Genomic DNA, 25502 nt, shown 5'->3' with positions numbered 1-25502 from the left:
GCATCTGTTTTGATGTTTCTTGCCCTGTTCCCCTTAGCAATCAAACAATCCTGAAGAAATGGGATATGCATATTTAATCTGTGCATAGTGCTAAGCACGGAGGCACTCCAACTATTTACACGTACCTGCAAAGCAATGCTATGGATTTATGGCTACGAGTTACTCCAGCTGATCAAGCGTTATTGCTACATTTTCACAATAGCTGTTGGGGTTTTTAACTTCTACCAATGCAGGTCCCTGCCATAATTTAGCTCGCTGTTCAACATCTATCTGCTTTCAGAGCAAAACAACCACTGAGCAAACTAGCCTAAGCGATTAAGGAATGGAGGGAGAGAGCCAAGGCAGCACCACCGGGCCGGCTGCTTTTTGTGGCACAGCCAGCACAGGCAGTGTTTCTCATTCCCCTTTTGCAGCCTGGGCTAACTGGGCTAACTGCACCTTCATCTCCAAAACAAATGCCCTCGCGCTGTTTCAGAGCGACCTGGAGGTTATCGCTCTCGTTCCAATTATTTTATTTCAGTAAAAACAAAGACATATAAAAACGAGCATGGGAATGTCTTCTGTCTACCTGAATGTAAGTTCTTTAGGCTTCCTCCTTTCCTTTGAGCTTTCTCCACTCATATACCCGCCCTGATGAGAAAACTAGCCAATGAATTCATAAAATACAGCCCCAAAAGCTGCAAAAACACACATTTTTCTCCAGCTAGTGGAATACCACTTTAAACTCAGCTTTATAATACCTCCCCCTACTGGACAACTACTGCCTTATTTCTCATTTTTAATTATTCTTTCTACAGTCAGATGGAAGCACATATTAATGCAAGTATGCTGTAATAATTCAGATTGTGCCCAAGCTCAGAGCAGAAGGGAATGACAGACCAGGGGCTGAAGATGCAGGCTGGTATTATAACTAGAAGGTTACACTGTTAATCAGTCAATGATCAATGCATGAATAGGTATGCAAAGCAGAAAACATGAGAGACAGAATGAATCAGTTTTATCTTACCATCTGTAGATAAGCTTCTTATAAGAGAATGGTAAAACAAATAAGCCAGCAAGCTCATGCAGCTTTAAGATAGATATAATTATTCATATGGACTTTGAACTCCAAGGGGAAAAATTTTTAATAAAAAAAAGATCATGAGTGGGGGAATGGAGGACTGTTACAGCCAGAAAATTCAGTTTGAATTAATTTTAATAACCTAGAATGTGTGGAAAAAAACAAGGCACAAGCAGTTTCACATTCTAGACATGAACTCTTCCTTTCAGAATTATTTTATTGTCTTGGAATTAAAGACTCTTCAAAAAGAGCTTTTCAAATCCAATCATAAACACACTCTTTAAACATTTTATTTCTTTATGATACATGAAGATAACCTGAAAAGTCTTATTTTTAAACAAGTCATCTTCTGCTTGCATTCTACTGTAGACATATCAAGAAAGTTTACTTCAGTCTCTTATAATAGGATAAAAAGCCCTTCAAAATGGATTAAAAAGCCTCTGGAGCCAGATGGCTTACTGGATGATGGAAAGCTTAGGAAAAAAAAAATAGGCAGAGCCTGAAAACAGGTGACTAAGGAAGGAGCCAGAAGAGCAGCTGCCCCACGTCGCCAGAGRAACAACTTTGACGCTTTGCCTATGGCCTGTTTTGTGCCCCTAGAAGCAGCGAGTCCTTCTGGGGCTGCAAAGGAGCCAACTGCTTTCGCTCCAGACATGCAACTGCCGGGATCCGATTTTGCTGCAGATGTAATGGGAGGTCTCTAAATAGGCTCCAGGCTGACTCTGCCCTTTCGCTGAGAGAATGGGAGCATTAGGCAGTCTGATGTTTCTTCTCCAAAATGCTTGTCGTCAGGGTTAAATAAATGTGAACAAAAACACAGCAGCCTGATTAAAAACTGCTTCCTCTTTTGATTGCCCCATAATTATTCTCCTGGCCCCTTTGATTTTTATCTAACAAATAATTTACAAGGACTAACGCTACATTGCAAGTAGAAAAAGAAAAGCCTCTCATCAAGACTTTGTATCCTTTATACTGAAATGAAAAGAAATACAAAATCAGAATTCAGTTGGCAAAGTTTGCTTCTAATTATCCTGGATGCCTGCTCTGCTGCCAGAAAGTGGATCTGAAGTCAGGAATAAGATTGCCAAGGCAGAAGATTACACATTCTGCTTAATGCAGGTGGAAGAGGTCCTAGCAACCTCAGGAAAATATATATGCTTATAGGCACCGCCAACCATGGCGCCTAACCAAATGATTGCCAAAGTGGCAAACAGAGGCGACACTACTTTATGGCTGCAAGCGTTGTGCCTGGACAATCTGCCTCTAGGCTCCAGAGAATGTCTCGGAGCCTTTAACTTCTCACGGTATAAGAAGAATAATGAGCCGAACAGCAAGGCGGCAAAATTGCTCAGCATTGCAAAGGGTGCTGCTGTACAAAATAGGGCTTGTCAACTTAGCCCATAAGCAGCCAAGGTCTTTGGCTGTGAACGTATTACACAGCTGTCTCACAAAGAGTCCCTACTGCCAGAAAAAAAACAACAGGAGACACATTCCAAAAGAAGGTGGAAAAAAAGGGAAAGAAAACACTCTAGATAGCACAGGAGACCAAACGCAGTGGAGAGGGCCCTATACTCTCACTGGCATTTCCCAGAAAGATAGAACGCAGTGGTTCCTTATAATGAGAGATTATCACTTTAGCAACAAACCAAGGTCAGAAAATAAGAATATAATTATTTCTACAGTAAGAACTAATGTGCTCTCTAATGCAGAACATACGAAGTAGCTTATGTGTCTAGAATAATAAAGCTGAATAATCATAAAGACTTAAGAGATGTAGACAAGCAAGCTACAATTTTCAGTCACCAAAAAAATCTTCATTTTTGAGTATGTAACATTTTGGCTTCAAAGCTGTTAAAACTTGTAGTTTATATTCATGCAAGCATCCATATTGAAAAAGAAATTCACGGTGCAAAAGAAACAAAACTAATTAATCCTGAAAATGCTGAATAATGTAAAATGCAAACAAACGACCCCATTAACAACACCACAGAAATTACTTTTGGATCCAGTGCAAAAATAAAAATATCTCCTATGGACTTTTCATAACATTTTAAAGCATGTAAAAACCATACGATTCTTAAGCTACAGTGAATGTCTTAAAGCAAAAAAGCACAAATGCCCTTCTTTAAAAGCTTTGTTTCACTGGAGAATTGACTGACTTTTGAACACGGAGAACTCAGTCATATCAGAAGAGACAAAACTTCTGTAACAGATAGAAACAAAGCTGTTCCGCTGAAATTACGCTTTCAGGTTTAATTACTCTTGCTGTTATGTTTCTAAAAAACATCCCCTTCTCAACCAAATCAGCACTCATAATTACCCCATTACTCAAACAATCAGCAACAGGACGTTTGCCAAACCGACCATGAATTCTCTGTTCTGTAAGGCTGAATGAGGACAAAACAGCTTCCTTAAAAATGCTCCAGACGAGCAACAGCTAAAGGAGTATCAGGAACACCAGAACACTTTCAAACATTTCAAGAAAAATAAACAACGGTGTTCAAAGCTCTATCACTGGTGCCACCAGATTTTAGTAGTAATAAAACCCAGCAAGCTAAGCTATTATTTATCCTCTTCCTGACCCCATTTATCACTGTTCCCATATACAGCTTCTGTTCGTAAGAATCTCCCTGCAAACGACTGAAAGACAGTATAATTTGATACGTTGCCAAACTTTTGGCTTTGAAAATAGCATAACTTGCATACATACAGAAGTCAAAGACAGCCCGTAAGTATAAACATGCGGACACTTACTGACAGGGTGTAGACTCGCTGACAGCAGCTTTGCAATAAGCAATTTTTTCCCATATATAGCTTTACATTGAGTACTCACTGTTTTTGTCTTTTCCCTGTGGCTTAGTGGAAGTTGTGATAAAAGAAAAAAAAAAGTGACTTAGCAAACCACTTCCTTCTTTCACCCTGTAAAAAAATTTATGCAGTAAAGAGGGAAAAAAAAACCTGAATTCATCAAAGTTTAGAGTTCAGCCCCTGTCACACAAATTCTCCATCCCTAAATCACCAAGGAGGAAAGGAAGCAAATCCCCTCCCCTGCAGAAAACAGTCTAGCTGTAACTATGTTGCATTTTTAAAATGACGAAAGTACGAAGACCTGAAAAGGGAACCCACAGCAAAGGGCTGTAGATTCACTTCTCGGGATCATTCAGGTGTTTTCATCTTACAAATTTCCTGGTGCTCCAGGGACTGAAGATACTTGTGACAACTTCAGTCCCCTCTGAGGTATACTTTAATTTGTGTTTTTTTATGCTGTTACCAATGGTCCTCGGGGTGATTAGACAGTGCTTAGAGAAGTGAATTGCGGCTAATTTCAGCGTCCTATTTCAGAAGGGGCCCCACATGTGCCTGTTGCATGGTTGTCTCCACGAGTATCCTCTTTCAGGGGACCGAAAGAACAGAAACAGGCAACACTGAGTTTATCACCCAGACACGTCAATGAGTGTGACAGAGTCCTGGGTCTGTAACAGGGAAGAGCAACATCTGGAGTTAGGGGGGAGCAGTGTGCAGCAAGGCAGAGGCGCCCTATCTGACTGCCAGACTGTCCCTCCCAATGGCACCAATGCCACGGGGTAGTGGAAGACCCTCTTTCCCCACTCTCCCACCTGCTGAGAAAGAAGAAATACCCTTGATTTGCYTCTTCTCTGAGATGAAGGCAGCCAATTTCACTCCTCCTCTCCATCTCTTGGAAGACCACTGCCTTCTTTGGCAACCTTAGCACAAGGGAAGGACTAATTGGGAACAGAAACCAACCACCACCTCCTAGAGCAGGTTAGTGTGATCAACCTGCATGACTGAACAAGAATTAAGTGTCATCTCCGTCGAGCGGACAGCGGCCTAAATTCAGTTTTCCTAAGGGAGTTTGAATCTGTTGCATGTCACTTCAAAGGCGCCAGACAATCCTTTACAAGTTAAAGCAGTAATACCCTTAAGACCTACAATGCTCCCTTGCCATGCGCTACACAATCAGAGCTATATTAAGTAGTTAACAAAACCTTGCTCACTGCCAGTGACAGGGACAGAGCGCCACGATGGCAAAAGCTGTATAAGCAGAAGGTTCACAAGGCCACAACCTAATTTCCACAGGCGGCAAGCAGGACATGCATCTAGGCAGAATTGGGTTCCCAGTTCAGCTCATACAGCAGGTGACAGTTCACATGCAAGAGCAAATCTACCCACCAGCATATTCCACTGGACACTCTTAATAATGTGGCTTTTGACCTGCTACTGGTTACAGAGGAAAAAATTACAAAGATGCAGATCTCAAACTGTGCAATCTGTCTAAAGGTAGCTTTCTTCCATTTAAATAGTGGCTTGTACAGAGTATGCTCAGCAATTTTTAAAGGTTTAATATTTTCTAATCGTACATATCTGACCCTCCTAACACTATTTAACCACTCTTTGGCAACAGGGGTTGTAAAGTATGTTTGTAGAGCTTATCAGTGAATTAAAGAAAATTGCTATTTTTTCCTGGGTCACTTTGCAGTCAGAAAGGAACTCACTGATTCATCTGTTTATGAAAAGACCACTAACACGCTTGTCTTCTTTAGCCTCGTACTTATTTTGGCAAATATAGAAGGTAAAAGCTAATACATTGTGTGCAAACTTGACTACTTGCCCCTGATGCTTCAAAACAGTGAAAGCAAGCATGACCAGCCCCAAATTTATGGCAGATTTTAAAGAGAAAAGCTTATGTATTGCCCTGAGACATGGCACTTGTGCTGGCCATTTTCACAGAGCTGAGACAGTGATCATAAGGTAATACACAAGTCATGTCTATGCAGATAGTCAAAACTAAGTACACTGTAGTGTACTTATCTGCAACATTCAATGCATCTCAGAGATGTATTCAAGGCTGTGGCACAAAATGTTGCCTTCTAGGGCTTTCTTACAAGATGTCAGAAAATGCACATTTATCTCATTAAAACTTCTTACTTGTTTTGATCATATGTGCCAAATACTGCTATTCCATACCAGCAGATACTAATTTTGCTCTCTCTTCTCCACCATATCTCTCCACATCCTACTTCTTACTTTTTCTATTTCTGTCTTTAAGCCACTTAAATTTATCACTAACCATTTTCTGTGGAGAATTTTACAATTTAAGTTATCTTTCCAAACTGCTGTTTCCTATACTACTGCATACTGCTTCCTCATTTGAACTTCTTATCTCTTCCTGCGAAGGCCCTAACAGTACACAAACAGCAGCAAAGTTGTACTAAATTTATCATTAAACAGTTACTARCTTAGGAGAAAGAAGGCACCACAGCTTTGTCTCTCAAAAGTAGCATGGCAAGTGTCAAGTTAAGAGCAGTTTTATAAGTTTTGTTCACTTTGCAACAGTTGGTCCCAGTCTCATCAACACATTTTCCAAGAGATCTGCGCTAAAAGAAATCTTGTGAACAAAATTATGGCACAGGAGTGCAGGACAAGGCCAGCCCCATATTACATGGATGTAGCACAGAGTCCATGCTAACAAGCACTGCCATAAGTACTGTTGGCTCCACTCACCCAGTTCGAGCATACTGGGCAGCACGGTGCAGAAAAAGCTCTGGTCAGAAACCACAAGGTCCCACCAAGCTTGATTAGGCACCAGAGCTTCCAGCAGCAGCAGAAGATGAAGCGGCAGCTGTGACACTGTGGCAACGAGCAGGCACCCATGGTAGAGGAGAGGGGACAGACCTGAGGCAGGCATGGAATTAGACTAGTTCTACCAAGTGAAGGTTGACTATGGGAGGGAAGCATTGCCTCAGACCCACATTTTCCAAAGTATTTTTCTTTGCTTCTCTAGCAGACCAGCATGAACCAGAACAGCCACACATGGGTGGAGACAGATCCCCATGGCTGCTCCAGGATGGTTGTCACTCTGCAGCTCCCAGACAAGTTTGTATCCTACTCCCTACTTCGGGCAGTTTGGGTAATCCTCCTCAAGGACAAGGAGATCTTTGAGATGCCCACATGGCCAGGGGCTGTTGGACAAGCCAGACAGTCACACCCTCCAGCTGTCTGCCTTGCCACCCTATGAGATCACTGCTTCCAGAGCAAAATAAGCAGAAGGAAACTTGTATTCATGCCTCAGTTGTTCCAGCTCRCTGAGGGTGTAGCTATACATGAGATGACTGAGCTGATCTAGGAGTTCACCACCACCAAAAGGGCAAAGCCTAGTTCCTTTCCTCCCCCCTTCCCCTGCTCTTCCTTTCCCCACCACCACACTCCTTCCTCCCCTTACCTCTAATCCCAGCTGCAAGGAGCAGCATCCTTCTTTAGGCCATCTCTGGCTCCCATCAGAGCCCTCTCCCAGCCAGTGCAGCCCACCAAACCAGCAGAAGGCCATCCACTTTGGGGAGGGGGGGGTAGTCAAATTCAGCCAGTGCAGAGCCAGAGTCCAGCGAGTGCCATACCCAGTACAAGGCGGAAAGAGGGAGCRCGAAAGGGGCATCTCTCCATTTCAGCCAAAGTTCAATCAGCATAAGCTTCTCACATAGCTTCCCTGGGCTGGAATGGGTGGCACATGCTGTCCACCTGCCAGGTTAGCAATGAGGATGTCACCTCTGGTAGGCTATGGAAGAGGGAGGGAGTAAGCCACAGCCACCCATACACTCAAACTGAGGGGTCTTTGTGAAAACAGCATTTATCATCTTGTTAGGACCTCTTGATCCCAGCCCTCTCAAGGTTTGCAATTACCCTTCTCAATTAATCAGAATCAGTAAAGCACTTCCCCTTGTAATTAAAAAGTGGCTTTAATACATTTCAGAAGTCATTTGAATATGAATTGCATGTTTCCCCCTGCAAATATCAAGGTAATTAAAATCCTTGACTCATAATAAATTATAGACTTGTCTGTGCACTTTCTTGTTGTGCTGAGGTCTGAGACAGATCTGAACTGCAATTTATCATCTCCCTTATTTTCTTTCTTTGCAACAAATTCTCAGAATACTAGCAATTAACCGAGATTGCTACTACCACTGGTCATGCAAGATGTGCGCCCACAGTTTTTGCAACTGTTTTATTCAAATCAATTTCTTTTTGACAGTTTAAAAGTATTTCCCTTTACAAAAAATCCCCTTCTATAGCCTGTGGAATCGGCCGTGTCTTCAACCACAGCCTACGCCTCTAACTCCCCTAATTGTCAGAGGTTTCCCTCTGGCAGCCTGGCCTGGCCCCGGAGCTGCGGGATCCCGCAGGAATCTCATCAGCAGATGGAGCCAGAGATCCACAAACCCTGAAAAATCAACACCTTTTCACAAGTTTCTTCTTCACAAAATTTGCTGTCACCACATTCTTGTAATATGTTATCTGCATAGATCATTCAAACACAGCATTTATATACTTCTCCATTTGGTTTTGAGCTTCTGTTTCTCAGAGAGAGAAGAAATTAAGAGGGAAATTGTTGATCATAACACAAGCTTCCTCAGAGTATAACACGCTSAAGTTTCATTTCTCATTGTGCCCCTTTGCTGTTCACCTCACCCAAACTCTGGACAACTCTGCCATCATGGTTGCAGCATTTATTCCTTCTACAAAAGCCTGATCCCACGTTATGGTCACCTGTAGTAAAGGACTGCCCTTACTGACCTAGGTCTCCTTCCCACCCCAAATCCTCTGTTGTCAAGCCACTGCTTTCCTGTCAAATATTGAAAAGTTATAAAGACGTAGCCTTTTTAAAAAACAAAGAGGGGAAAAAGCCTTCAGGGCTTCACTTGAAGTCCTTTCTTTCAGTGTCAATCAAAACTGCCATGAAAGACTTAACTCTAAATCTCAGGTGAGCTCACAGACAGGCAATCGAGGGCTAACAGCAAATTCATTTACATCAGAGTTGTATCCCAAAACCAGCCTAACTTGGAGTCAGGCACGAACCTGAAATTGCAGACATTCAAATGGCACCAGTAAAAGTTCTCCTGTTCTGCTAAAAGGATAGACACTCATTTCTTTCCTCTTGAACTCACGGTAACATTTAACACAGCTCTTGACAAAACACTATTGCTGCAGTGGAGACAGGCCCAGAGTACTTGCACTACAATGAGTTGCCCTGTGTGGCTGAGAGTCCCTCACCAGGAAGTGATGGGAAAAACCACCCTCACTGCCAGGCTCGTAGTTTCTGAGTCCCCTGGGGACCTCTCCCCTCTCCTACACCTGTCAGCATCTGCATGCTGGCACTAAATAACACAGCAGACCCCACAGGCTCAAGTGCTAGACGCAAGCAGATGGCATCCCTATGGCACTGTGGGACTGCAATCACAGCAGCTGATGGAGGAAACATTTGCTGTTGGGAGCTGTGAAAAGCTTCCTTGAACATGCTTAGGAGTAACAGTACGAGACTTGACCTTTCTGCCTGTGCGCTCCTGGAAGAAGTAAAAGCTGTGTTTCTCTTGTTTAACATGGCAGTTAAACAATGGCATTTGCCAGCCAGTACAATAAATACTACTCACCGATTACTTTTTCAGTCCCTAAAGATATTACTGTTCATCTAGTTACCTACTTTGAATCTGTCCATGGTTATGGTTACTGTAATATTTCCATTTTCAGGCCGAGCACTGCATCAAGCAGACCCTGAAGTCAGGATTCTTGTGGCCGGAAAGACAAGAAACCACCACTGCCATTCTTTTCTGCCTTCTTCTGTATGGTTCACGTGAGGGGTTAAGACAAACAGCTGAGCTACTTTTTGCCCAGTATGGATCAGAGTCTGGATCCTGACATGTGAGGAGACACATGCCCTGCCACATGTAGGCAGCACAGTAGCAGGCACTTATCATCCCAAACTGACAGGCAATGATCAAGGATATGTCAGGGCAGAGATCCCACTTTGCTCCTCTGGCTTCAACCCATCAGCACCCATCTCCTTTCTGGCAGAAGAGCACACAGAAAAAGGAAATGGGATTTTTTTTTGAGAGAGAAGAATTCTAATTCCAGGGTAAGGCTACCATATTCTTCCTAATTCACTTACAGAGACTGCAGACACATTAACTCACAACCCAAATAGATTTGTCATTCATGGAAGCAACCTTGTTCCTAGACTGCAGTAAAACATCATGTACCAGCTAGTGGGTGCTGCAGGCATTCCTGTCTTTAAGTGCCTTCCTTCTGGCTTTAACAAGGCCCATTATCCCCATCTGGCAGAACAATCGCTCTCAGGCTTTTTCAGCAATGAATACACAGCCTCTTCCGAAAAAATTTTTTTTTTTTGATTTTGCTACTTGAAGAAGACAGCAGACTACAGTGCTTTATTGTCTGCCAAAAGACAAATGCTCAGGCAAAGTAGGAGAAAACAAAAATTACTGACCATTTCATGCTAACTTTGGATTTTTGAAGCATATTGGATATGGGACCAGCATTCYTGACAGGAATGTCAGCATTCCTCTGAGGTGAGAATTTGTACCTTAAACTTTCAATTTTAGGTCAGGCTTCTGATGGAAAATAGAAGCCATCATACTAAAAGGGATCTGAAGAGATCATTCTGGTCTGTGTCTGTCCCATCATCCTCTGCTCCTCCTGTCACCCTCTCCCCCGCAACATAAAAGCAGAAAAACCTGCAACATTGTCAACCTTACTCTGTTCTTAAGAATTTCATTCGAACAATATTACAGAAACTCCTTAGGGTAAACTATTTTACTATTCTAATAACTAACAATTTTCCCTATTAATCTTCGGTTGTTAAAAATAAAGCTGATTGCTTCTTATCCCACTTCAGCAGACATAGAGAATGAAAGGTTACTTCCTCTGAAAACTGTTTACAGCACTTTTTTTTCCCCTCTCCGCTGGCCTCGCTCCAGTTTTTTTTACATCATTCTCAAAGTGCAGTAATGAAAAACAGATGGTACTGCCACCAAGACCTCACCAACACCAAGTTTGGCCAATGGGCCCTCCTTTACATTTTACATACAACATTCCCAAAATAAGATTTGATCTTCTGTGCAAGAATGTCATATGGCTGACTCACTTCAACATGTCCTCCAGATCCTTTCCTTGACGTACGGCTGCCCAGTCCCCCGCCATTCGAATTCTCCGTCACAAGTACAACACTTAGCACTTCTCTTTATGAGGTTTCAACTTCTTCGTTGTGGGCCCTCTCTCCAGTTTGCCAAGATCTCTTTGAATTCAGCTCCTGTTCCCCTCCCCACCCCCAAGCTCAAGGCCACCTTCAAATTTCATAGCCAACTTTCAGTTCTTGCCTCCAGGTCACTGATCAAGTTACTGAACAGAGGTGGAAAGGAGATACTCCTGCAAGTTGCTGTCAGGACGGTGGTGGTGGCTTCGTGTCAAAACAAGAATTCTTGTCCAAATGCCTTTTTTCAAATCAGCTGCATATCAGCCTTCCGGCAATTTCACCTAGACTATCATTTCCAATCTCCCGTGTGCTTCACTACTAAACAAGGCCAACAGCAGTGACACCAAGCAACAGACCAAGCACACAGAAAATGATGGAAAGGAAGGTGATAGCAGCAGTATTTCAGCGAGTGGTGTGAAGGCAGTGGCAAGTGACAAGAGAAGATGGGTGGATATGAGGAGGGAGAGAAGCAGCAAGACTTTGTGCTCCAACAAAGTTAAACATCATGGCTCTAGAATATATTTTTCTTATTTGCTTATGAGAATTCATGCTAGGCAGTGTCAACAGATAAATACCATTTACTCCCTCCCCTGTATTTATTATGGTTGTTCACCTGCCCTGCTCTTAGAAATCTGTATATTTTAAAATGCTGTACTAATCTCTAAGTGCCTATAAGTTGACTATTAACTGTATGCCTCACCTGCATCCCTGGAAAGGTGATAGAGCAGCTCATCCTGGAGGCTATCTCCAAGCATGTGGAGGACAAGAAGGTGATCAGGAGTAGTCAGCATGGCTTCACCAAGGGGAAATCATGCCTAACAAATCTGATAGCCTTCTCTGATGGAATGACTGGCTGGGTAGATGAGGGGAGAGCAGWGGATGTTGTCTACCTAGGCTTCAGCAAGGCTTTTGACACTGTCTCCCAGAACATCCTCAGAGACAAGCTCAGGAAGTGTGGGTTAGATGAGTGGACAGTGAGGTGGATTGAGAACTGGCTGAATAGCAGAGCTCAGAGGGTTGTGATCAGTGGCACAGAGTCTAGTTGGAGGCCTGTAGCTAGCGGTGTCCCCCAGGGGTCASTACTGGCTCCAGTCTTGTTCAACTTCTTCATCARTSACCTGGATGAAGGGACAGAGTGCAYCCTCAGCAAGTTTGCTGAYGATACMAAACTGGGAGGAGTGGCYGATACRCCRGAGGGCTGTGCTGCCATTCAGAGAGACCTGGACAGGCTGGAGAGCTGGGCAGAGAGGAACCTCATGWAGTTCAACAAAGGCAAGTGCAGGGTCCTGCACCTGGGGAGGAATAACCCCATGCACCAGTACAGGTTGGGGGTTGACCTGCTGGAAAGCAGCTCTGTGGAGAAGGACCTGGGAATGCTGGTGGACACCAAGTTAAGCATGAGGCAGCAATGTGCCCTTGTGGCCAAGAAGGCCAGTGGTATCCTGGGGTGCATCAGGAAGAGTGTTGCCAGCAGGTCGAGGGAGGTGATCCTCCCCCTCTACTCAGCCCTGGTGAGGCCACATCTGGAGTACTGMGTCCAGTTCTGGGCTCCCCAGTACAAGAGGGATGTGGCRCTACTGGAGCAAGTCCAGCGAAGGGCTACAAAGATGATTAGGGGACWGGAGCATCTCYCYTAKGAGRAAAGRCTGAGAGAGCTGGGCCTGTTTAGCCTAAAGAAGAGAAGACTGAGAGGGGATCTTATCAATGTATACAAATATCTAAAGGGAGGGTGTCAAGAGGATGGGGTAAGACTATTTTCAGTGGTACCCAACAACAGGACGCGAGGCAACGGGCACGAACTGAAACACAGGCAGTTCCATCTGAACACGAGGAAAAACTTCTTCACTGTGAGGGTGACAGAGCACTGGCACAGGTTGCCCAGAGAGGTTGTGGAGTCTCCTTCTCTGGAGATATTCAAAACGCGCCTGGATGCGATCCTGTGCAACGTGCTCTAGGTGACCCTGCTTGAGGAGGGGGTTGGACTAGATGATCTCCAGAGGTCCCTTCCAACCTCAACCATTCTGTGATTCTGTATCCATACCTCACAGGGGTCAAAGTTAGGCTGACTGGAGTTAGAATTCTCCAGCAGTCTATTTTTGCCACCTTTTTCAAATATAAATACTACATTTGCCATCCTGTACTCCTTCTGAGGCCTCTTTCATGTACTCAGAAAGCATCATGAATGAGCACTACAGCAGTTGCTGAACCATTCAGTACTACTGCTGGTACCATATCCATATTAAGCCAAAATATTACGGAAATTGTATCACACTGTTTGACATTAATATGGACAAAAGCATTCTTCCTCAACATTATTACTGCATATTGCTATTATCTTTAAGGATTAAACAGTAATAGTGACAGCTGGGGAAAATAAACAAAAAACTAGTACTGAAATGCAAAATGGAATGTTATGTTTATGTCAGTGGAATGGTACAGTAAGACCAAAAGATAAGCCTCCTTTAAGAACTTATTCACACATTTTAGTCCAAGTCTGGCTACATTTATTGCCAGTTACCTGAAGCTAGAAACAGCATGCAGAATGAGGAACATGCCATGAAACCGAAGCGTATGACAGGCAGTTTCATTAACGATCTCCCATTTCCATAGTGTTACTTGAAAGGGGAAATGAGATAATGCTGAATCCATGATTCTTCCAGAGTGCCAAAGAAAACCCCTTTGAACAACATGCAGCAATCACATTTCGACTACCACTACCAGCAGTCACTTTCCTCCCAAATTCTCTGGCACTAGATCAGGAATCACATTCGCAAATGCTCTGAAACAAACAAGGCACCAGCTGGCCTCCCTGCCTTCTTCTAATGACTCTTTGTGAAGTGGAGCTCTCTCCTGCAATTAGGAAATACTCCAGCTTAAAATAGGACCCCCTTCCCTATCTCACCTAGCAGGAGTCAAAAATATAAATTACTTCTCTCTCCACCCCTCCCAGCGATAGCTTTGGATTGCTTGAAAGTTTCTTGCCAGGGCACTTGAAGAACTTGCCCCACTGCCCAGCCCTTGCAATACCCCAGCAGTGCGGCTTGTGGAGAAGGCCAGCACACCTACAGCGTTGGCTGATATTTACTTTTTCTTTGAGTCTTGCATTACCTCACAGTTTTCTTGCTGAAGGGATCAGCTTGGGTACCATCTGTCCAGACTTGCCTACCTGAGCAAGGCCCACGTGGTCAGGGCTGGTGGACACAACAGAAGAGTGAGTTGGGGCATAAACACATGCCTGATAAAGCAGTGAAAACCCTCAGAAAAAACAACTCATTACAAAGGCTGGATTTGTTTCAAGAGCAATTTACTCAATGCCTAGATTAAGAAACTCCACAGAACTATGCTACTTGTGGCAATTCTCCATGCTACTTCAAACTTCTGGATTACTGACAGATTGTAACATGCAAAACACTTTCTTCATTAAAAAGGCATTTAACACCACCACTAAAGGAATAAACAGAGGGAACAGCAGCACTGATGGAGGAAAAAACAAGTTGTTACATATCAAACCAGTGAAGATGAGCTCAGTGAAAGAACTTAATTGTTTGGAGGGGGAAATACAGTGACTCATGCTTTAAAATTTCAAGTGTTCTCAATACAAACTCTCACAAGACACTTACTCAAAGACTCTAAACCACTTTAAGGATTCAGTAAGAGACTCTGTGGGCTCTCAGATTTTAATAACCTACCTAAGAATAACTATTTTGAATACGGGACCTCATTCACATTATTAGCAGGGTCTCAATATTTGAATAAATGGGTGTTTCAATATGAAACAGTCTTGAAGGTTTTTGTTACATACTGTTTTGCATATTTGTATCCTGCACAAGCAACAGAAATTGTTAGCAAATATAAGATGGAAGACTTCTGTGCTTACCATTCACTTTTGTACCTCACCCACCATACTGCTTTCCTCTCTCCTGCCCCTTCCCCACCTCTCTTCCCCCACTATACTGGGGGATACAGAAAATGAAGAGCGCAGAGACTGCTATATAAGAGTTCATCTTCTCCAAGTAGAGGCACATTTGCACAATTCAGAAATACATGCAACATGCTTTTTGGAGGTCAAAACAACCTCAATATTTCTCCTCACAGGACAGCCCTTTGCATGTCTGTCTTGTGCTTCAGTGCATTAACCCTAACAAACTCCCCCATCCCTTTAGTTCAACAGCACTGAGGTTGTACATCCGCATCAATCATATTAACTTTTTATCCAGCTCCCTTTCCATCACCCAAGCAGATTTCTGGTCTCTGCCCACCTTCCCCTCTTTCCTCAATACCCTTCTCCTCTCCCCCAGTGGGTTATCCAAGAACTTATTTTCCCTATCAATAGTTTCAAAGTAGTGCACTTGGAAGGTGCAAGGCAATACACATAATAGCAGTGTACTGAAGCAAAAGGTTATTCTTTAGAAGATAAAACCAAAGAAAATCCTATCTTTAATCGTAGCTGAAGTCTTCTATTTGACCTTACAAGCACAAAACTGAGTAGTGAGTGTAGTTGCTACCAGAAAAGGCTACCAGTGCCAATAGCTATGAAATAGCTTTCCAAACTGATGCCATCATTTGATTCTTTTCACCCTGAATAACAGCAAGGGGGCTCCATACAGCAAAGTAGATCAGTCACATCTACAAAATATCTAAGGTACTACTCCATAGTGGTAACATCATTACGGAGAAACAAAAATATTGTCATTATAAACCAACTTCCATTACCCTGATGCTTATTACTGAGTAATACATTAAAATTAACAGACTTTGTATCAACACTTTTTTTTGCAATTCCACCATATTTTAAATATATGGTAAGCCTAGAATTGTATTCCTTTTGCAGTTTTACCTGATTTTGCTTATTTTTAAGGTAGGAAGACGGGCATGTTGAAGTAGGGAACACTCCCCAGATAACCAACCTCTTTACGCACTGCAGTCCTCCACTGCCTGCTTCCCTCTACTGTGTATAGCTCCGTCTCTTGTGCTTGAGCATCTCATGGTACTTGAAGTATCTACCCTCAAGCTCACCTGTAAACACCTAAAGGGATGTGCTTCTGTGCTCAACGTACAGCCTGGGACTGCAGGTGGGGAGGCAGTGTAACTTCTCAGAGGTCAGGGAGAGGGTGAAGTGCAGGGAACCAAATCCCACTCCAGGCTTGCAAATCTCCCCTCACACCACCTGCAGCCTGGAAGAAAGCTCAGGCAGGAAAAACAAAACAAAACAAAACAGGAAAAACAAAACAAAACAAAAAAGAGAAGAAATGCAAAGCTCTGGAGTAAAGCGCTGAAGTCCAACCTCAGCTGCGTGTGCAACCTATCTGCCAGTCAGACTGACAGACTCTGCCATTTAAAAGCCAGCCCAGTGACACAGCCAGACAAGAGATGTCAGTCAGACTTCTTCTCTCTTTTCCGTTGTCTAAATGTTTATATGAAGCTGCTCCAGAAGCAAATGACTTCCTCTCTGTCTGTGGCCTGTTTGGGCTGCTGCTCCAGAAGCACATGCCTGAGTTAGCGTGACTGAAGCAACAAATCCAAACGAGTAAAGTTGAGAGTTCATTCAAAATTCAGCCTGCTGTTGAAGGAAGCAGGACCCAGCTCCTGCAGCTTTACCTCCTCAGTGCAGCCACCGTACCACTGCACACATCTGCACAGCCCCGTGCACCACGCAGTGTCAGGACACCTCCTTCCTCCCTAACCGATCTTTCACCCTTTCTTTGCAACGTGCCCTACAGCCCAGATGATGATTCTCACTGCGGCTACTGTGCAAAGTGGCGCTGGGAGGTGACAACACGAGGCTGATGCTACAAAAAGCTGAGGCACGGCAGCGCATGAGGACCTGCACCCACTTTCCCTGGGATCACATGCTGATGGGAGGAGAAGGTCCTCCCAAATGCCTGGGCACGCAYTTTCATTTTCTTTTCTTTTTTCTTTTTGCAGAGGCCAGGGAATTACTGTTCAAAGAGGAAAGGAGGGACTGGAAGAATCCTTGGCCCCGAGGAGCGGAGACAGTGGCTGGGCGCAGCGCCTGCCTGAGTCAGTAACCTCAAGGCAGGCGGCTGCTGCTTCCCGCCAGCCCCACCCTCCCACCTTACAAATTTCGGCACAACATACTATCCCTCCCAGGGAGCTGGCCCCCTCTTAGTCACGCCACTTCCCAGCCTGCAATACTTCAGCCATGAGCACTTCCTTCCTTTAACCAGCCTCTCTAAACGAAACATGGCACCAGATACCACACATTTTACGTTATGAAAGAAAACAGCTGATAAGCTCTTTTGTCTGCACTTGGAAACCACCAATTTCCATTCAAATCAAAAGAAAGAGACCAAGCAAATGCATTTATATTAATCACAATGAAGAGGCAGGCCGCAAACTTTCTTCTCTTTTGGTGAGACCCACTCAGTTAGGCAGCAGCGCTGGCTGGAGAAGCGGTGGTGGTGCAGTTACCCACGGGATTCATGCCACTGCACAGCCTCTGCAAGTGGGGGCAAGGCTCCCTTTGCAGAGGGCTGGCCTTCACAGAGCCCTCATCAGGTGGCAAACAACAGGGGGGGGAAAAAACAGGAGAAACTCATTTGCCATCAGCTAGATAACGAGATGACACCAGCTGATGGTGACGGACGTGGGATCCACACCAACACCTAGCAGACAATCGCTGACGCCCAAGCGATTCATTTTGATACTAACTGAAGAGACCCACAGGCAAATCATGAAGCAGACAGGAAATGGAAACTAAAGCACGGTAACAGGAGGTCGCATCTTTATACGTCCCCTATTCCTTTTTATATTTCACCTAGTCTTCTGCAACCTCCTCTTCCAAGGAAAGGCATCCCCAGGCAGCRCCTCCCCTACAGCACGCTTCCCTTCATAGGGACTAAAATACGGATCACGCCAAGTTTTACCCTTCTGCAGTTATGGCTCCTAAGGAGGCCACCACAAGCAAAAAAAAGTTGTTTGGGGGCTCTGCTGGGGGAAGGTTAATGGAAAAAAGCTGAGGGCACGTGAACAGCCAGGAGAGGAAATCCATTTGTTCACACAAAAAGACTGCAGTGGTTTAAGATCTGTTTTAAACTGACTTGGATGAAACGGGACAACCAGACTTGTTTGGATTTAAATGAGGTTTTTTTATGTTTAATTTCAGAGATGATTACATGCACAAGTCACCACTGATTAAAGAGGGATATGGATACATAGACTGTCATCTGCTTTCTGGTGTCAGCCCACCATGCAAGCTCTTATCCCAGTGCCATCATAAAACACGCCTGTGCAACTTTCAGGTAAACTGCATCTCGGGTGTGGGGAGGAGGCAAATAAAAAGAGATATAACCAAAATTAAAAACAGCACAAGACTTCTTTGGAGTAACAGGGTGTGGTATTTCTCAGAAAATTTTCCCCTTAAAAATAATTGTGAAAGCCTCTCCAGCCACACACCCTCCATGAAAGAATGTGAAAAAGAAGAAACTTCACTCACAGGGATTATAAAAACAATCGCAATGTGGATTACACATATGCAGTGTGTTATGCATATAAACAACCAGGTTCAGATAAAGAATGCAGTTACTGTCATGCTGTATCCTTAAAAAGCCTCAACGGTTAAAACACTAAGGTCTAAACTCAGTATTAATCTGTAGCAGTTTTTTGGTACCTCATTTCTGCTTTCTCTGACAATAGACAGTCCAATTTTTACCTCCATTTACTTCAAATTGCTATAAAAATAGCAAGTCATGAAGTTCAGTGGAATATCATGTACTCAGAAAAGCATATAAATATTAACTATTTTTTTCGTGCGACTTCATGTGTGAGGTAAGGTACGATCAATTTTATTTGTGTGGAAAATAAGGCAAATGTGGAAGAATTAGGGCAGTACCAGAATTTCTCATCTTGAAATTCAATGGTTATTTTTTCCTTAATCCATTCCCCTTCACTAAGTTACATGTTTATAACAGCAATAGAAATAAATGAGGAAAGTGTTAGCCCCAGAAGGAAATGTGCTTTAACATGGGACTTCCATAAACACTCAAAATTTACCAAGAATCATTTGAAAATACTGCAACCATCCAGCTCAAAAAAACAACAACAAAAAACCCCACTACTTCTTTCAAATTACCAGGGTGATGGTTATTCTGAACATAAGAATTAGCAGAAGACACCAAAATCTCCAGATGTTGTACATAAGTAAGTAAATACTAATYTTGTGCACTAGGTATTCAAATAAAAGAAAGAAGTTACTTCCAAAACAAACTCTTTTGCTTTCTAAGTAACACACAGCCACAAGGATGCCAAGTTATTTCGAATACAGCATATAACTGAATTCATTCAGGATGGCAAAAAAGTGCCAACACCTCTATTTTACTACCATTTTTAGATCACGACCATGTCAATAATATGCAACTATCAATCCTGTGTTTATGCATAAGGTGTTTCCATTTTGGTTAATGTATAAAAAGAGTACGAAAGTAATTTTTTAAAAGTTATTTTGCTTGTCTAGCACACCTCTCTCAAACTGGCTCTGATCTACCACTGAGAAATGAGGCATCAGTCCAAAGTAAAGAGTAAGCTGGGGGGTCGGGGGTGGGGGGAAGGGAATCTTTGAATAATATTCAACAATTTTTCTACTAGTTAAAAAAAAAACAAAAAAACCCAAAAAACAAAAAGAAAAGAAGCTTGTTCATCTGAAACCACACTTGGAAAAACAATTTAGGCTCCCTCRACTTTAGGAAAAAAAATGCAGAGGAAGAGGTGGGTTTTTTTGKTTTTTTTTTGTTTTTTTTTTAAACGAAACAAAACCAACCCACACTTCACAGACGAGAGCTCGGCTGTGGAAGTAAATCTCCTTGCAGAGGCTCCCGCGAAGCCAGTCGCAGCCTCGCTCCCTCGCAGCCCCCGCGCTGTGCTCCCGCAGGCACCACCGACGCCAGCATCGCAGCCGCCCGGGGGCAGTGGCGCGCTCGCTGCTCCCGTGATTTACGGCAGCCTGTCTCCRCCGCAGGAAGCAGCGGCGCATACTTTCAGCTTGCGCTTAACCCCGCGTAATTGTGCGCCACTCCTCCTCCCAGCTCTSGGCGTCGCGACACGCACCGCGACTACGTGGCTGCCCAGCAAGTCAGATCGGCATATTGATGCAACAGAAAACCCGCTTTTTTTTCCCCCTCCTCCATGCTGGGGGTTCGACTTCCGCTGAATCGACAGGCTATTCCCTTTCACTCTGCAACCGCACAGACGCAAGATTTATACACCGAAAGCAGCAGGACTGTGTAGCCAGGGGTTGCAGAGGAGCAAAGCTGCCTCTGTTTTAGAGCAGGGGCAGGGTGCACACCCCAGCGTGGGCAGCACACCGCTGCAAGCCCAGCTTGTGAGCAGGGACCATGGGGGACAACATGGAGGTTTTTTGTCATCCTTCTTCCTCCCACGACCGTGAACATAAAAACAGGGAAGAGAAAATATCCCACCAGCAGCTTGAGGCACTGTGGAAAGGCCAGGCTGGGGCTGGCGAAAAACACTATTTAATGCCACAATACCACCTTTTACTACAACCAGAGCTTTAAGACACACCTTTTTTGACTATTTTTTGTTTATACAAAAGCCTTCAAAAATATACTGGGCAATTACAGAAACGTGAAAAGACACTGCCTGTCCTAAATGCTTAAAAGAGAAAGGTGAAAGAGAAGAGTAAGTAAAAGATGTGATGTTGGGTGCGTACTTTAATTTATCCCAAATCATATCTTTGGTGCTGGGTCCCTGACTGCTCTTCTTTGCAGCATTTCAGGTTAGTTAAACTCCTTGCTGTTGCTGCAGACGAAACGGTTCAGGGGGGATTTGTGTGAAACTGGCGGGAGCCTTCAGCCCCCCCACGCAGGAGCAGCTCCAGGTGCGTCCTTCAGCAGGAGGCCCTGGGAAAAGGCAGCTGAGGGAAGGGGGACAAAGGTGGCACTAAATGGAGACCAATGCAGCGGTTAGAAGTAAGTGCTGGAAAAGAAAGCATACAAAATTCCAGTAAATGGATTTGAGACAGCGATACAGCCAGGAGAGACAGGCAGAGAGATGCTGCTATAAAGCCCGTGTTACACGTTTTGTATGAAACGGAATTGAGACCAGTGGGAACACCTCCAAAAAGATGCTTGGAGTAATCCCTCTGAACTTTTGCTGAAATCACTGAGAACAGCTTTAGATGCACAGCAATTGCAAAAATGGGATTTGTAAGCCATTTTTTTCTGTTCTTGGAGTCATTACGAAAAGCAGCTTTTAAATTCAGGTTTAAATATTCACTAAACTTTTACATTCATCAGAAAAAAATAAAATTAAAATCTTAAACTAGYAGTTCTCTGATGCATCCTGTACCTAAAACTGTAAATTAAATCCAATTTCCATGAAGAACACACTTAAGATGACTCAGTCCAATGTTCCTTTAAATTTTAGACTATTTCCTGACTTTTCAACCTAGAGATCCAAAAAGGTTTTAGAAAAACGAAATCAGCCCTCACCTTTAACCACCAGTGCCAGGAACAATGGAACAGCAATTAGRTACTGAAAGTAAGAGGAAAAAGGGAAGGAATCCAAATGAAAATAAAACCTTCCTTGTGGTCAGATCAGCCACAGGATTTCCAGTTGATTTCCTTTCAACTATGAAGACCTTCATTAATACATTATTTGTACTTGGATAAAGTACAATAGAAATATATTTTTAAAATAAAATCTTAAGGAATGTATATATGCCAAACATGCCAAAGAGCACAAATCTACCCAAAGGGAGGCATTAATATCACTTCTGGGACTTTGCTACACTATCTTCACCATCTGAACAGAAAGCCACATATTTTGATTCAGAGCAGCATCCTCTACTTAAGGGGCAGGCGGTTTCTCTACAATCTGGCCAACATTACTATTAAGTTTAGATTGCTCAAAGGCACTCTCCCAAAWAGAGAAAAATCAGTCCAATCAACCTATAACTGAGGGTATAAAAACAAAGGGTTTGGAAAAGAGACACCACGTAGAAACAACAGAGACTTATTTTCCTAAGGCAAGAGATAGATGCCAGTTCAAGAGCATCCATTGCTGATGTTCTTTCAAGACAGACAGTTGGTAAAGCAAAGGCTTCCTCTGTTTACTGCTTGTGTTTGTTTGCTGCTTGTGTTTGTACGCTTTAAAATTTTCTCTTTCCCAAACAAAACAAAAAAAATAAATCTGTATATCATTCCTGGCTTTGCTCTCTGACCTTCAGCAACCTACAGTCTCTTTGAAATCAYAGTTCAACAACATAGTTGATGCACAGCTGATTTCACAATTCCTCAGACTGGGACTAAAATGCTGCAGCAACATGAGTACTGTCGAAACTTCACTTCCAATGTCAGATTTATTAAAAATATTGGCAGGTGACCTGCTCTGGGATAAAACCTACTAGTATAACGTTATCATCAGTTTTCCCACAGCTGACAGTCTCAAGAAACTCTACACTGTGTGCTCTGCCCAATTCTACAGATATATCACTAGCGCCCACGCCCAGTCCTGTTTGTCCTGCTGAGTGGGATGGTACGACAAACATTCAGCATTAATAGGTATAAAACCAGGCCTAAGCAACATTTTACCTTGCACATAATGCATGTCCCTGAACATCACCAGCAATGCTTTATTTCAGAAACTGGTATAGGAATTACAGCCGTGTAAATGAAATTTGCCAATACTTAGAATAATTAGAACACAGTATACCTAAAAACACTAGCCTGTACTCCTATGACAACATTTTAAACCTCAGGACTATGTACAATACACTTTAGAGATTAAAAGTCTGGATTCTGTGGATGACCCTTCTGAGTACATCACCATCAAAACTTTCCCTCAAAAAACAACTTAGAAAACAGCTGACTTACTTTACACGTGAAGCTGGGCATTTCACAGACATTTTTTGCCAATTACTGGGCAAAAACCAAGCTTTTAAACCTCCCAAGCAGACAACACTTTTTTGTGGTCAACCATCTYTCACGCTTCCAGAGCACTCGGGAAGAGGCCATGCGAGACCTGGCATCCTTCCAGAAGAGCAGTAAGGGGGATCTCCTGGATTGACATCAAACCTTCTGACCAACAACACAGGTAAAACAATGAACAACATGTGGACTTGAAGCTGGTCAAATCATTTTTTGGAAGATCTTTTCCTCCTCTCCTCCCATATCTAAGCATTTCCAAAAAAAACTGAAAGGCTGGACTGCAAGAGCTAAGGGAGCAGCTATGCCTGGAGACTGGATCCACGACTGACCCGAGAGCAGAGACCAGGATGAACCAAGCCACTTCCCTACCCTGGTCCTGCTCCTGTTGAGGAGAGCACGGCCAAAAAACAAGCCTGAGAGAAGGTGATCTTTCGAGAGACCCCTTGCAGTGGGGACGTTCTGCTGGGCTCGCAGCTCATTTCATCTGCTTTTAACAGTCATTATAATCAAAGAACACCCTCTCCCACCCCTCGCCTTTAGGATGCTATTATTGGAGTACTGCAGACAGGAAATCCCTGYTAGATACACTTTCTCTGGGTCCGCTGTGTGGAAATTGAGGCTTTAGTGCATAGCCAGCAACATCAAAGTACTGCAAGCAGCTGTTTAATACCACATTTAGTTGCCATTGTTCAGCCCCTGAGTCCTCTGTTCTAACACTGCCTTGCAACTATCCCCTTTGTACACACATGTATTTATAAAGGAGATAATGATAGGTACTGCTGAGTTGCCAGAACCGACTGGTACACATCATTMAGCAGAAATCACCCGCCTTGCTTAAATTCATTAGAAACACAAACACAACACACATGCAAATCATGGTTTCAGCAACTTAATGGGTAAATCATTATGATTGTCTAGAACCAAATCTGGTTAATGAGGGAGTGGGGGATGATACCAAATGAACAGAAATAGTATTTTTATCATTAAATCCCAATGTGCTGCTTCTAACATCACTGAAAAGTACTGGCATAATGTGAAGTAACACAAGAAATGTTGAACAAGCAGTTTAAATAAACCAGACATCTTAGAAACCGCAGTGACAGATATTACAACAATTAGTGTTTCTTCTCTTCTTTCCTTCTCTACTCTCTTCTGTACAAAAGTGCCTTGCCACAGACATTGCAGTGACCTTCTGCTTCTGAGATTCACAGTAAGTGATTAAAGTCACCTTGACAAAGCTGATGTATAAATGCAGTCCTCCTGGTTGCAGTCCTATTCATGCACATCACTTACTCATCAGTGTTACAAAGCCTACCTAACACCTCTCTCCTGCTTTCCCTTTCTTGAGCTGGTGTTCTGGCTTTGTTAAAGCAGCACAGACAGCTGCTTCTCCAAACTGACCCACCCGTGCCCAGGAGATYACCTGGACTTTGGCATACCCTGCAGCGAAGGGCAGAAGAAAGCCCTTTCAGTGAACAAGCCGACCACCAGGAACCCAACAGCTTTCAGTTGCAGAAGGTCCCAGTGCACCTGCACACAACCTGGTTTTAGTAATCCCACTGCAAATTGAAACCTGGGCTCTCTTTAAAGAATATAACAAACTTGATGCAGGATTCGCTCTATAGAGCTCACATGAGGATCCATTAGGACTCTCATTAAAGGGCACCTTTTTCTTGGTTATGTGTATGCAACCATTTCATTTGCACCAAAGCTGAAAGAACTACCCGCAGGTCACCTGCCAAGTTTACATGAGTGCCAGCTATGGGTCCGACCCACAGGGCTAAGCATGCAAATGGAATGGTACCTTCCACCTTGTAACTTACCATTCAGCACCATACTAGGTTAATTTTTCCCCCCACTGACATTTTAATATTCCACTGTGTAAGAATGAAACAAAATTGTCATTTAGGCGCCAATCTTCTGAACGAGCAGACCCGCACTGACTAGCTTTTAGCAGTCTCTGGATCTGAACTTTCGCTTTCTTTCTCATACTTAACTTAGCATGACAGTTTGCCAAACAATGCAAACCTAATCATGGTAACAGAACTATGCTGTCAAGATCTGTTTAGAAAATGGCATGAGTAAAACCATAGGGTCATATTATAAAATAAACACTTTTTAATTAAATTCAGATCTTATGTATGAAAGAAGCTGAAACAGCCCTACTGGCTATAAGCAAGACAAAAATTATGAGATATAATTTACCAAGTGTAAAATCCAAACGAAAATATCTTCAGGACATTTATCTATGAGCACAAGAATGTAGCACTGGGCAAGCACACTGTACCCATTTATCTAATGAACAGCTGCTCTTCGTTAAATATGAGAAACAACAGATTAAGAAAATAACCTCCCAAGCCATAACTTCCCTCTGTTACAAAACCAGCCTTAGGTACTGCACCACACTGACAAAGCCAACTCAACAGTTACAGTTTCATGTCTATGCCTGATGTGCAAAAGCAAGGTTTCAAGGACTACAGAA

General features: G+C 43.3%; 1 protein-coding gene across 3 annotated transcripts in view; it reads right to left on the bottom strand.

Annotated features, from left to right (window-relative positions):
• The window catches only part of LIMS1 (LIM zinc finger domain containing 1), an 82019-nt gene that overhangs the window by 41263 nt on the left and 15254 nt on the right, over positions 1-25502 (bottom strand). Inside the window, exon 1 of one of the 3 annotated variants that reach the window (XM_026055492.1) lies at positions 3815-3905. The exons of the other annotated variants lie outside the window; for them this stretch is intronic. The gene's annotated coding sequence lies outside the window, so the exon portion shown is untranslated. Of the gene's footprint in view, positions 1-3814; positions 3906-25502 lie in introns of those variants that run through there. 3 annotated transcript variants of the gene reach the window in all.

This window comes from Apteryx rowi, unplaced genomic scaffold (assembly GCF_003343035.1).
Source record: "Apteryx rowi isolate R43461 unplaced genomic scaffold, aptRow1 scaffold_123, whole genome shotgun sequence".
NCBI lineage: Eukaryota > Metazoa > Chordata > Aves > Apterygiformes > Apterygidae > Apteryx > Apteryx rowi.
This window is presented reverse-complemented; position numbering and strand designations above follow the sequence as displayed.